Source organism: Montipora foliosa, chromosome 1 (genome assembly GCF_036669935.1).
Source record: "Montipora foliosa isolate CH-2021 chromosome 1, ASM3666993v2, whole genome shotgun sequence".
NCBI classification, from domain to species: Eukaryota; Metazoa; Cnidaria; class Anthozoa; order Scleractinia; family Acroporidae; genus Montipora; species Montipora foliosa.
Genome location: NC_090869.1, coordinates 72,221,038 through 72,231,037, shown reverse-complemented (window position 1 = coordinate 72,231,037; position 10,000 = coordinate 72,221,038).

Here is a 10,000-nt window from a genome sequence, read left to right as displayed (position 1 = left end):
CAAGGGCCTTTGTTTCTCGCTCTCAATTTTTTTCCAACCCAGATTTGTCTTAAGTTTTATAGATATATATATATATATATATATATATATAAATACAAATATAGATATATATAAATATATATATATATATATATATATTTATTATTTTTTATTTTTTATTTTTTTTATTTCCTTGATTAAAGGAAAAGGAAAACCTCAAGGAAAAAGGACAAAAAGAAGGCCCAAGGTAAAGTTTTATTGAAAAAAATAATTAAGTATGAATATTGATGAACATTTATTACCTGTCGAATGCTTTTTCTTTTTCCTGTTGGTAGTCACAAATGTGCATACCCCTCGGATATTGAATTAAGCTCCGCTCGGGTGAATCCAATCTACGAAATATCTAGATCTTGCTTTGTTCTTGTATGAACATTATTTTGCATAGAACGAGTACTGCAATCGACATGCTTCTTGCGAACCAGTTTGTTCCCTCGACGTAGAAATGAGATACGAAAATAGCCTTCAACTGCCAAACAAAATAAAAAATTACATCAAGTTTAAAAAAATAACAGGTATCGTCGTCACGAGGACTTCGAAGAGGTCCCTCATCCAAGTACAACTCCCATTCGAAGGGGGCTTAATTTTAGTTGACACTTAGACTGGCATCAACGATTGTGACCTTTGTGTTGAATTCGCGCCTACCTTGTCGAACCTTACAACACTTAAAAGAAAAGAAAGAAAACTAACAAAACCCCGGTGTACTGTCTTGCCATCATTTTTTCACAGATGTATCCTTTGTTTCGTGAGTTGTTAGTAACACGCAAGGTAAGTTTGATCACAGGCAGCCGCTAAAATCCATGTCACTTTCGTTTTTGCGATTTTACTTGTACAACTAAAAGTGCGATAAAAAAATTAGACGTAGCGAAAATCTCCCAAAATGTTTTTAGCTGATGATAACTTTTCTTATTACATCCATTTAGAAATCACCGGTGATCCTTGCAATGTGGTTGGCTCCCAGCAGCGCGATTTATTCCCAAACCACTTTGTTTTTGCTCTGAATCGCACCATTTCCCCAGCCAATGAGAAAGGAACACTAAACCAAAACAACCAATCAGATTTTAAGGCTTGTTTAAGGTAACCAATGAAACTGCAGGAAAATTAAAGACAAAGAAAACCATTGTGTGGCGAATTTTGCAACCTTTGTTCCTAACTGAAGAAATAAAATATTGGCAGTGACTAAAATCCTGTATTTTAGGGAATAAATAATTATTGTGCGATTTCTAAATGGATGTAATAAAGTGGTAATTGAACTTTGCGTTGAGCAATTTCGGTCTGAAATCATACTTGATTTGTGCGCTCGTTCGATTTTGAAATCACACGTATCTAGTCAATTTTCCCCTCAAATATCCCGTATTCCTATAATTTTTTACCTAAATATTCCTTACCTAGTAGTAACGAATTATCACTGGGAGCCCTCACTCCCAAACACCCCGGGCAGAAGTAAGTTGTCGGAAGAGGCGAACCCGGAGGCGTAAGGAGTGGGAGCCATGGCAACACGCTGGCGATCGCTGTGGGGAGGTGGGAGGGTCAAACGCCCAACGTCCGTTGAAAGTCAAAAAGAGGAATAAACGGGATAAAACAAGCCTATTTATACCAAAATGGTAATAAATTATTCAAATAGGCTTCTCCTATAGAACAACAGACGCACGGAAATTCTCAATTTAAATCTCAAGGGAATAAGGGGCGTTTGTAAATGATGGCCCCCTGTGAGAATAGCATTAATATTAAGGGATAACCTCTATTTCTGTTTCAACAACAAACGACTTCTAGTTAAACTTATTCGTGATCATTTCATTGATCGTTCATCTTTTACAAACAAGACCAGTTATTCTAGGTCTGAATCCACGTGATGACACGGCCATGTTGGTGAACAAAATAATAGAAAATGGCCCCACAAATTTTACAAAACAATAGAGTAAAATTCCCAAAAGACATTGTACACCATCATGGCCTCCGTGACGTCCGATGCAAACCATCAATACCCGAACTGGATTCTAGGGAATGTTGTTGAAGCTTAAATAGAAAATTAAAATTTGCCGTAGTGTGTTCACGTTTTCCAAAAAAATCAGTTAAGATTTGATTGCTTTACACAGCAGATTCTTGTAGAATGCGACACCAACGAAAACGCGACAATACAATACATACCCATTCCCCCATAGGGGCTTTTCAGCGCCATTGAAACATAATAAACGAAATGACCGAACAGAACAACAACAACTGTTAAGGATCCCAACTGACCGCAGGCCAACCAGTTGGTTATTTACAAGTGCAGCTTACGAGTTGCAACAAGGAATACAAGGAAAAAATTCAACGAATGGTCAGAACAAGTCTTGAACACGGGATCTCCTGATCCCAAGACTAGTGCCCTAACCACTGGGCCGCACCCCCTCCACGACTTAATATAATCTCAGGCAATGTCACTGTTGTGTCTATTTTAACCTGTTTGTATCCTACAAAGTTTAAGACTTTTTTACTGTTGTCCAGATAGTTTTCACGTTAGGTATTCGCCGCCAAGTTGGTGGACTGAAACATACAATCTCTCATTGGCGTGTTAAGCATTTTCACTTTACATCATTGTCACCTCGGTTTTGAAACTATGGAAACCTCAAATGCAGTAATTGTACAAAAATGCATACCAAACACACAATACTAATTTTTCACTCAATAAACCTTTTTGGTGTCGTCCCTTTGCTAAACCTCTGTACTGTACTCATCGTAAGGATACAGCTATTACAACAGCTCTCGGAATTAGTTCAGAAAACAATGAACACGAATGCCGTAACATTATTTTTCTTCAGAAATGGGTTTCATTTATGCGTAATATGATGAAGGATACCTTAATCAGATCCTCTGATAAGGGCGAACCTGAGATAGAACGACAAGAAAATGCAATGATGACTTCAGATCTTTGCGAAAATTTTGTCGCTGCTGCCTGCTTAAATGAGTCAATGCCATTCGACAATCAAACAAGTGAATTTGGTGAGTGTCATTTTTTTTAATGAACTGAATGGGCAACGTTTGACGATTTCATGCAATACGTCTTCTGCTGCAGATCGGAACATTACAGCAGCTACTATAGCTTCGCATGCTTTACTACAGCAATTAAACAAGGGTATGTGAAAAGTGCATCTAAGCCAAGAGGTGCATGGATGGCCATGAAATGACGAGTACGGGGAAGTATAAGAAGGAATGGGTACGGAGAGTGTGGCGCAAGGAGGAAAGTACAAAGAGAGGAAACGGATAGCGAAGGATGGATTAAAAGGAGAAAGGAGGGGAGGGGATGGGCAGAGTGGGGAAAGGAGAGAGGGAGGGGAGACCGATGCATGGGATTGACTGGGAGAGGAGAGGGGTAGACAGCGGAGAGGTTGAAAGTGAAAGGGGAAGAGAAGGAGAAGGATTTGGATAGTAGAAAGTAGAGGGAAGGGGAGAGTAGAGAGATTATGTAAGTCGGGAATTAAGGGTAGGGCTGGGTGATAAGAGCTTGACAAAACATTTGACATGTATTTTTAAAGAAACTTTGTCGCTTATCGTATCCATAACTTTTTCTTAAAGGTTTAAGCGTGACTCGAATTTTCAGAAAGGAGATGCTTGAATTGGAATTCAAGGGGGCGATTGGATTACGATTTCAGTTGACAATACTAATGAAACCAACGGTGAGCTATTTAAGCTACTTTTAGAGACAAATGGTGCATCATTTAACTATAACGCGAACATGGAACATTACAAAAATTATGTCATGGCTTCGGGTGGTTAATCCATCAGATCCACCTAGAAACACATGACCTTGAAACGTGTAACTTTCAAGTCTTTTTCTTGGAACAAAGCTGGGGATTTTAGGACACCAATTCTATGCCCAAATATGGACAAAATGAGATCGAAGCCGCACGCGCGGAAAAAAGGATGAGCTATGTTACATCCGAATAAGGAAATTTTTGTACTCAAAAAACCCTAGCTCTGAACCAGAGTTAAACGTTTTAGGGTCACGAGCTTCTGATCCACCTTATTATATCCTCAGCAAAATATAGCGTTTCTGATTGGTCAATGACGAATGCACTAGGTTATAAAGTGCAATGCGGAAGTTGCTGTGGGAGCAAAGTGATGGAGTAATTTCAGTCGTGGAGTATATAACACAAAAAAAATCGTGTTAACTTGCGCTTCATTTTGTGATTTATGTGCTCGTGTGATGTTTTGAAACTTCTCAGAATTGCACATGCCGTAGGCACTAGCGTTTATACTATTACTTTTACACATATCTTACCAATCGAATTCGAGATCCGAACTGTAAGTTACAGACCGAGTTTTTCCGGTGATTTATAGCACTAGCGCGTGAGCTTTTATAAATTGCGCTATTGTGCAGTGCCCATTTTTTTGCCCAAATTACGCTCAAATTATGCTCGTTTTTCAAATTATGCTACACGTTCTATTTCTTTTACTACAAGAGCGAAACAAGTCCAAAAAATGAATCACGATCGTGTAGCAAAACGTTTTTGGTGTCAAAAGCGCATATGACTTCAATTCACGGTACTTTGCTTTCTTTGGCTTAAGGCAACGGTCTCTGGCTATGTTTGCTGGTTCTGGTATGGTCTCTGGCTGCAAATATCGGGCGGAGTAGCTGACGCCATTTTGCAAACTTGAAAATGAGAGGTACTGGGACCAACACTGTACAGCAACTTTCGGTTCCCGTCATCCCGTGCCACACTGCCAGCCTCCTAGGGAGGCTCTCCGTTTCTAAACCGCGAATGCCGCTAAATCATTGAACAAAAATGGTCTCAGGCTTATCAATATATACCGATCATGCTAGAAGTGCAATTCTTTAAAAATCTGAGAAAATTATGCTAGTTTCCACCAATTATGCCGAAAATTATGCTAGCACAATCAAAAACCTACTAGCGCGAGGCCCGCAGAAAAAAACAGGATCCCGATCTTACAGTACGGACCATGGAAACGAGTTTATTAAGATGTTTACTAGATCTCTGAGGTAAGAAGGCGTGCGCGGGAAAGGAAAGTAGTTAAATTCAAGCGGAACGTTCATGGGCATGCCTAAAAATCTGGAAACGAATAAATATTGTTAGTTTTTTGAATTAGTTGCTTGCAAACTGTAAACTTGCTGAAAAAGGTTGCATCAAATTTAGCAGGTCGTACAGCGGTAGGGACACCCATCGGTGGTGTTCCGCAGGGGGTGTATTTGCTCGCTGGAAAAGAAGTAATGGGAGGTTGCTGGGAAAAAGATTATTGTTGTCCTCGCAAATTGTTCTCAATCTCCTCGCGGTCGCGCCTCTCCTGGGAGAAGAATATTTGTTGTGACGGTTATTCGGAGTCAACGTACCTTTTTTATTTCCTTGCAGCTCATTATAAAAACAAAACACGACTTTAAAAGTCTGAAATCCCAAAACTCTCGTGCTTCTTATTAATCTTGCGGCGTACACACGCATTGCATTCTTAAACTAGTGAGCCTTTGACGTCATTTTCTCCTCGATCCAGCTCTCTCAAGAACTTAAAGTTAGTAATGGCGGACCATAAAATAGGAAAATTCCAGTTAAAATAAACAGGTGTCTTTTTGAAATGAAGGCTTAATAATTTGGTCGCTTAGTGTTTAGTTAACATGGTTTTGAAATCCAAAGAAAAATAGGGGTACTTTAATATAATTGCGTATGTTCCGTTTTCGTGGTAAACTAGACACTCGGGTCTTGGTTTTTTATCCCTACGGCACGAGTTTGTGAAATAGCAAGTGCCGTGTCTTACAAAGACACTTCCATAGCTGATGAATTTTTTTCGCTTTATGAACGGGCCATATGATTGGTTGTGATTGGCCACACAAATTAAATTGTTGATTTCACGGAAACTCCATTGAATGCAGCTCCAATTATACTGGTGAGTAAACTAGTCACATTTTAGATTCTTTCGTTTTCCTTATTTAGGCTCAATAGTTATCGGAGTGAGATATAAAAAACTTCATAGGCTGTTTACAACTGCAAACAACACGAACAAAATCAGGTATGCTTTCCGCCATTCTTCTTGATCACTGTAAGTCCCTCTTGGTTATATTAAGCTCAAGGTACACGTTTTAACGTAAAACATTTGCTGATCAAAAAATGTTGAAGCCGAGAAAGTGTGTTATCAGCTTTTGAGACTGGAAAACGGTCATTTCACGTCGTTTAGCCACTGGTAACTTGTTGAACGGAACAAGGCTTGTCCTCTGTTTCGTTCAACTTCGCTTTCGTGGTGAATGGTCAACTTTCAATTCAGATTCAACATCAATTTTTTTCGAAGAAGAGCTACAACAAGGATGAAAAACGTTGAACCGTTTTTTCACCAGCTATCGGCGCAATAACGAAATCTCGTACTCTGTGAAACCCTGAAGGAATTTGTGGTGGTTAAGACGCGTCTGGAATGCCGGGAGAAAGCTGATTTTGAATGGTGAAAGAACATAAGAACAGAGTGGAGATGTGGGGGAATACTTCGCTTTTTTTGCCAAACGTAAACCAAGGAAATCCAAAGTATTCCCCTACATTTCACCACTGTTTTGTCATACGCCATCAGGATACGAAAGCTACTATGTGGACAAAATTCTTTGGACGGTCATTCAAAACTCGTAATTTTCCATGATTTCAAAATTACTTTTCAAAAGCAAATAATACATTTTTAAACTCAAGTGCAGTTCTCCTCTCCCCCACCTTATACAGTGTTGAAAGCTTGAAAAACTGCGGGTGAATGTTTGTAACGTTGTGGGTGGGGCGGGAGGAGGGGCTGCGTACGTACATTTTGAATCTCGAGCGACTATTTGCTGCGCGTGTTTTGTACCCTGTTCAACTTCTTCACTCTTTATAAAGTTAACACACAAATAATTTACTCGTTGTCCAAACATAGAGTCAAGAATCGAAAATCTTAAGGGTATTACTTCCCAACGAACTGTTAGGTAGATCCTAATAAGCTATAATTTGTTCTTCCCTCGCTCCGTTTGCTGAAGTCTGATGTTCATGGCACTTTTAGTCTTGTCTCGTTATCTTCACTTCATTCTGTTTCTTGTTGTTGTTTCCTTTGACAGGTCGATTGACAACCATATAATGTCAGCGTCAATATTTCCTCCTGCAAAAGCAGAATTGCTAAAAAATGTCACCTTGGTGTTTAAGAACTTAAAGGCATCAGTTATTACATAATACACGCATTTTGCATTTTGCGTTCTCGCATATGATCCATTATAGAGGACAGACGCATAGCTGGCGTCATAAAAAAAACAATCACAGAAGGCGCCAAATTGTGGTCAATCTCGACCCCAGACCTCTTCTCTTGACCGCGGGAGAGGGAGAGAAGAGCTCTGGGGAACCCTGAAACAAAGTGCCTTCTCATTGGTTTTCGTGAAGAACAATCAAAAGCGTATCTAATTGGTGCATTCATGTTAGCACGAGGAGTGAGCAGGCGCTGTAAGGTTCAAATAGCCAATTTTTGGCTGTAAGAACCCTACGGCGCATGTTCTCCTACACAGAGTTTCCCAGAGCCTTGGGTCGATCCGAGGCTCCGGTGACGATAATGAAATGTAAGAACATCCGTGACACCGCCTCGTGTGCCACGTTTTTGTTCTTGCCACATTTTGACGTCATTTGTGACCTATTACTGAACAGACGCACGCGGTCGGTTAAAATGCCTTTTGGCTAATAAATCAATGGACCTCAATCCTTCGTGAAAAAGAGCATCATCCTTGAAAAGAAATGAATCGGTATGTGTGGAGATTGGCAGATGAATAACAAACTCATGATCTGTGTAATACTGATCGCTCGCCTATCTCTGATTGCAGTTTAACTGATTTTGTCTTTAAAATGTAAATTTGACACATTCAAATGGGAAAAAATACGATGGTGTTAGAAGGTCTGTTAGAAAAATTAGGACTTGATCAATGTTTTTTGTCAGTATTTTTTCTTCGTCTGTAGCTTCTTAGACGTGCCTATTGTCTATTCGAGTATTTAACTAAATTTAATCTTGTAGCTTTCGTGAGAGCAGAGTTTTAATTGCTTTTAATTGAATGGATAGTTGCACAAGTTCCAAGAAGTTTACTTGACTTTAGTCCGCAGGAAACGATAGAGAATGTGTGTTCTGGAATCTCTCAGAAAGCAAGTAAGAAAACTTAAAGTGTATATGACAGATTTTTCTTTATTTACTCAATCGAAACATCATCGTGTTTACTGGGTTGCAAGTATGGCAATCCCAGTCGGAAAGTGGGTGGGATTTGTTTGTTTTATTTTTTTTTAGTTTTTTTTTTTTCCGTGTCGGTAAAAGTCTTGGCTGTCACTCCTCTGGTAAGTGGTGTCTTTGTGCATAGAGCCTTCTGCGCGTATTTTCTTAGGATCAAGAGGGTAGTGGAAATGCGTAGATTTCTCTGGTGGACACAGTAGAATCATTAACTAAGCCTGCAATGGCGTCGAAAGTCATGTAACGCGAATGGCGTTTTAGTGGATCCTTAAACAAAATGTACCCTTATATATATATATATATATATATATATATATATATATATATATATATATATATATATATGGAGCTCAATAATCGAAAGTCAGTTGGATAAACTAGGCAGGCGGTGAAAAACCAACACCTGGAATCTCAAAAGCGACGAGTAATGGACTTCGACAACAATCTATCGCCCGTCGAGCCGAAATCAAAGTGAGCTGTATTTCTAAAATAATATTTTACCAAGTGTGCTGTTATGTAGAACACTGAAACCAAATGGAAAATTCTCTGGTAACTTATGGGTTCAACAAAGACAGAGAACGAATTGAACACCTTACGTGGATCTGTGATCAACTCTGCACAGTCTTCAGGTAAAAAAAAATAATTGGAAATGTGACAGCCAAGAATTATTTGAAAGAAAGCTTGTCGTGTATTTTGTGCTTCATTATTCAAGTAAAAGGTTCTTCATGTAAACGTTTTGATCCTGACATTTAGTTTGTTGCAATATTGCGTATATCTCACACGAATGAGTTTCTTGTCTTCACGCACCCAATGAAATAGGAAGAGGTTTTCGCCTTTAAGAGCAAATATGTTGTTTGTTTCAGAAAATTGTTCGCTGGAAAAGGTGGCCTTTATGAATTCATCATGTTTTATAATATGCGAGCTTAACTGGATAGCTTTTATGGCAATAGTAAAGCATTTTCGTGTCAAAATGAGGTTAACGTTCTTCTGTTGTGCTAACTTAATTAAATATAAATATACATTCTGCATCGTGAGTTTGTTATTCTCGTTAACCAGCAATGGCTTCGAAAGTCATTGCAACGCGAATGGCGTTTTAGTGCATCTTATGTTGTTTGTTTCAATAAAATGTTTGGCCGGAAAAGGATTCTGTGATATTTTCTGCCTTTGTGAATTATAATATCCTGTTGTGTATTGAATTTTCGAGCCTAAAGTTGAAACGTGATACGGGAGGATATTTTTAGTGTTGCTCTGTAATCAGGAAAGGTTTCACGAAAATAAACAGGTCTGTTGGAAGCGTGCTTGAGTTTCAACAAAATGAGCCTAAAAATCAGCAAAAGATTGTGACGCCGGTGAATAATAAAGTAGAGAGTAAGTTTTTAACTTTGCAGAAACAATGGTCAACCTCACTCAGAGTTTAAGCTATTGTGATCTTTGTTTTGAATTCGCTCATTTATTGTCAAACTTTATAACACTTGACAGAAAAATAAACTTACGAAAACCCGGTATCTTGCCATCATTTGACACAGATGCTTCACTGTTTGGCGAGTAAACATGCCGCGGTAACTTAATCACGGCGCCCGCTGAATTCCGGCGATGTCACTTTCAATTTTGCGACTTATTTGTGCAACCAAAAGTACAATAATAAAATTGAACGTAGAAAAAATCTCCCAAAATGTTTGTCGCTGATCGTAACTTTTTATATTCTATATTCACGGTTCAAAATTAATGTTGTTTTCATGTCGTAAATATGTCATTCTCGAGCGACCGTCCTGGAAAC